The sequence below is a fragment of the Propithecus coquereli genome, unplaced genomic scaffold, assembly GCF_000956105.1.
Source record: "Propithecus coquereli isolate 6110/MARCELLA unplaced genomic scaffold, Pcoq_1.0 Scaffold124, whole genome shotgun sequence".
Lineage (NCBI taxonomy): Eukaryota > Metazoa > Chordata > Mammalia > Primates > Indriidae > Propithecus > Propithecus coquereli.
This window is the reverse complement of record NW_012136525.1, coordinates 1,413,767-1,418,380: the sequence shown is the minus strand read 5'-3', so window position 1 is coordinate 1,418,380 and position 4,614 is coordinate 1,413,767. Positions and strand designations below refer to the sequence as shown.

Below are 4,614 nucleotides of genomic sequence, written 5' to 3'. Positions count from 1 at the left end.
CCAAAAAAAGGAGAGGGGTGGATGAAGGGGAAAAGCAGAGCAGAAAGCCAAATCTCTTGCAAATCATGGGTAAATAAAAGAATATGAACAAAAAGCAGAAATCACAGAGAGAGTGGCCTTGTCCATTCCATACATTTTGCCCTGCAGCTTTCAGAAAGTGAAAATTTAGTGAAATAAAAACAGAAGTAAAATTATTCTTCCCTCTTGTATCTAAAATTGAACAACTGACCTTAAATATACACTAAATACTCTGCAGCTATTGCAGAGTATTTAGAGTATCACGGCCACCCCTTGTTAAAGGAGGTAAGTTATCCCTCTACCTGTCTCTGGGAGTCCCCCTTGGCCCTCAGTGAATTCTTTCTTGCCTCTAGATTATTTCCTCCCCTCTACCAATTTCCTTCACCCCTCAAAAATCTGCTTGCAAAAGCTTCAGCCCTGATGATCTGGACTCCAAGAGAAGCATCTGTCTCTACAGTTAAATAACTGAAATATTTCCAGCCCATTTCTAAGGGCCACAGTTAATTTTCAGAAAAAATTATTTTTAAAAAGCCAACATGATAAAGTTGAAATCATCTCCAAGAGGCTTAACCTATGCCAAATAGTTGTCCTCATGCCCTACCCTAGAAGCAGAGTTTGGGCTAAGACCGATCCTATCTCCTAGAGAACAGGCTAGGAATAAGCCAGTGGATGCTTACAGGACAGGGCAGTAACACCCAAGTTCACACTGATTTACATTCCATCACTTCTCTGCAGCATTCTACTCAACCCAACTCTGGTCTCTAATTCCACTCGGATTTTCCTGTCATCCTCCTGCACCATCATCATTCTGACCCTCAGTGGGAAACGAAGATTGGCAGAAGTAAGGACTGAAGGCATAAAGGGACAAGAGCTCAGAGGACAGAATTAGCACCATTTAGTAAAACCTGCAAATTCATGGCTGCCAAGCAGTGTTTTAGACCCCTTCCACTTGATAATGTACCCTCTCCAGTCGTGGCCTGAAACTGACAGGAACAGAGAGCAATTTAGGGCCAAAAGGTGGGATCGGCATTGAGTTTCTTAGAGAGAAAGATAAATTGGAGTTCGAAACCTTTCTCTGTAGCTATCACGGCCTCATCTTCAAGCCTGATGATTTTAAGTTACCAAAGGGTGGGCATGGTCCATGGTGTAGGGACAGGGGACTGGGGATAGTATATAACCAATAATAGTAATAATAATAATATAAGAATAATAATAAAAGAATTAGGAAAAAACAGGAAGGAAAAGAGATGAGGCAGGAAAGAGGGGGTTATCTTCGGCAGCATCTTGCGGTGGCTTCTCTGACAGAGAAAGAACAAAAAGAGGATATATATCTATATACAGGCAGGGGGATGGGACGGGCTGGGGCTGCTCTTTCCCCACTGCCAGATTTCACCACTTGGGCCTGGGCTGAGGTCCACACTCTGTGATGCACTAAGTGATCAAGTCCCAGTCGAAGTCGTCAGGGATCTCCTCGTTGGCACCAGGAGGTGGGACCGGTGGCCGAGGGACCATATGGTGTGCTGTCAGGAAGAGAGAAAGAGAGTAAAAGGAGAGTAGATGGAAACTACTTTGCCAGTCTAGCCCCAAATAATACCCTGAAGAAGGCCTGTGGAGCTACTGTCCTCCTCAGCTGGAGTCACCACGTCTGCTGCAGACACCACTTCAGTGAAGTCTCGGGAGATGAACTAAACTAGGTTACGTGGCAATGAGATATTACGCTGCCATTAAAAATTATACTTATGAAGACTATGTGGTAGTGATAAAATAACATACAACATGTACTATTACACGAAATAACAGTATAGAAATTTTTATTCATATTACATTGACAAGGAATACAAAGAATCGGATGTCACCCCCGAAACTGAAAACGCTTGTGGTCAGGTAGAATGGTAACAGTGATTTTTCTAAAATGTATTTGAATGTGAAGGCTTTGTTCACTTCGTACTATCTATGGCAATTCAGTGTCTCCCACACCGCTGGCCCTCCCATCAGGGATAGTTCAATCCCAGACCCCTGAGAGAGCGGCCAGGTGACAGGAGAGCGGACATGGGCACAAGCAGGTATGTTTGCATAACAAATTCATTTTATTTGCCTGGGTATATCTTCCATCTAGAGTCCACATATCTATCTTTTGCTTATATTTATGTTTTTATGTACTTTCAGTATGGTAGTTCCTAGCTAATTTAAAGTAAATCTGTCTTCTTTAGTCTCCCCTGACGGACACCTCCCTAGCAGGTAGCCCATCCTCCAGCCTTGGGAATGATGAAGGCTCCCCCCGTCCTGGCAAATGCAGGCAAAATGCCAGAGAGAGCAGGCTGAGAGTCAGAGGAAAGTGACACAACTCATCAGGCTTGAGTGGTGGTGAAAAAAGCTTCCTGGCTCTTACCTGGGCGATTGTATCCTGCTGAGTCCTGGGTGGGGATTGGGTACATTGGTGATGGGCCAGGATAGAGGTGGGGAGCTTGTGGGTGCCCGTAAGAGTTCACTGCCAAAGACAGACAAGAGTTACTTGAGTGGAGGCTCACTACACTCAACAAGGTACAGAGGAAAAAAATGGGCCCATACCCATCAATTTCTATTTCCCTTCCCTGCCCTGTTCTTTTTTTTTTTGGAGACAGAGTCTCACTCTGTTGCCTGGGCTAAAGTGCCGTGGCATCAACCCAGCTCACAGCAACCTCCAACTCCTGGGCTTAAGTGATCCTCCTGCCTCAGCCTCCCGAGTAGCTGGGACTACAGGCATGCGCCACCATGCCCGGCTAATTTTTTCTATGTATTTTTAGTTGTCCAACCAATTTCTTTCTATTTTTAGTAGACGGGGTCTCACTCTTGCTCAGGCTGGTCTCAAACTCCTGACCTCGAGTGATGCTCCCACTTCAGCCTCCCAGAGTGCTAGGATTACAGGCGTGAGCCACTGCACCTGGCCCTGCTAATTTCTTTTTAATTTTCTTTCCGAGACAGGGTCTTGTTCTGTCACATAGGCTAGAGTGCAGTAGTGTGATCATAGCTCACTGTAACCTCAAAATCCTGGGCTCAAGTGATCCTCCCACCTCAGCCTCCCAAGTAGCTGGGACTACAGGTGTGAGCCACAGTGCCCAGCTAGTCCATTTACTTTGGAAATGTATTCTGAAGAAACTCCTACAATTCCTCATTTCTGATGAAAAACTCTGGAGAGTACCTGTAACTATTTTGTACTAGATCTTCTCCAGGAAGTCCCCAACAGGGACAGTATCCCAACTTCTCTCCAGACTGTACTATCTTAAATCTTTACACTATCCTAAAATGCAAGCAAGATAGGCCTACTCCACGCACCAATGTGAAACGGGTGACTGGCTCTCCCCACAATATTTCACTACACTTAATAGCATATGAAAAGAGGAATGTTAAAGACATGTCTTTACAAAAACTGTGAGGGTCAATTAATTCAACCTACTGGTGGGAGGTGGAAGACAGGCTAAAGGCTTTCACATTTTTCCATTGGTACCTTGACAAAAAGAAATTTGAGACCACTACCAGTAAGATAAAACTGTAAACATTCTTTTTTTTTTTATTAAGAAAGCATGCAAAAAAACAACAACAACTTGTGAGACCATACACCCCCTTCCCAGCCTGCACCAATGCAAAGCATTATGGGTGGTATGAAAGACTCACCGAACAAGAAACATGAGGAGAGGGGGTTGAGGAGAGGAAGGCTGGGATGGGTGGATCTTTACCAAATAATTGCTCCTTTTGTCCCTCTCCTCCACTTTCTCCCTTATTTCCTCATATAGGCAGTGAGCTCCTGCAATTTTGCACACATCACCCAATACAACAACGACTATACTTCATGTCCAGCAATGCTGGACCAACAAGGAAAAGTAGTATTCTTTCCATTTCATGAAAGGGAGGGGAAACTGAGGCCCAGAGGGAGTCAGGTTTGTCCTGTGCCATATAGCATGGCTGAGTTTGGTGGAGGGGAGCTGGAATCTCAGGAGGCCTGATGGCCAATCTCCAGTCCTAGCCAACTTCAGTTACTCTGGCTGCCCACCGGAATTCTTCAGGAGACTGGTTTCCAGAAGACACAGATGAACAGGGGCATTTGCATGTATGATTCAGTCTACCTTTGCAAATCCTGTATGGGTCCGAATGGGGAAGGGGTTTAGAAAAGAGGAGTGATAATCCGTAAAGGGGGAATCTTGGGAGGAACTGATGGGAAGTCATGTGTAGGGGACACCTTTAATGGAAGGAATAAAGAAGAGATGCCTAAAGTAGAGACACGGGGCAAAGGCATTTTGCCCCCCTTTGAGAGAAATTCTCCTTTCCCCAACAGGAAGTATTAAGTCACACACCAATCCCACTAAGGGCCCTCCAACATCATGGGAGATTCAAGCCACTCGCACCCCCATTTCTGGTTTACAAAGGCTTCAGAGAAATAAAGTGCTCTATAGTTAACTGCCCTATCTTGCTCCTTTACTTCAGCCTCACTGGACTTCTTCAACAACCTCTCATATATAACCCCCTTCCAAAAAAAGGAGAGGGGTGGATGAAGGGGAAAAGCAGAGCAGAAAGCCAAATCTCTTGCAAATCATGGGTAAATAAAAGAATATGAACAAAAAG

The 4,614-nt window shown here is 44.8% G+C and overlaps 1 protein-coding gene across 1 annotated transcript in view; it reads right to left on the bottom strand.

The window, feature by feature from the left end:
- The window catches only part of FOXJ2 (forkhead box J2), a 32,614-nt gene that overhangs the window by 1,900 nt on the left and 26,100 nt on the right, over nt 1-4,614 (bottom strand). The window lies entirely within an intron of this gene.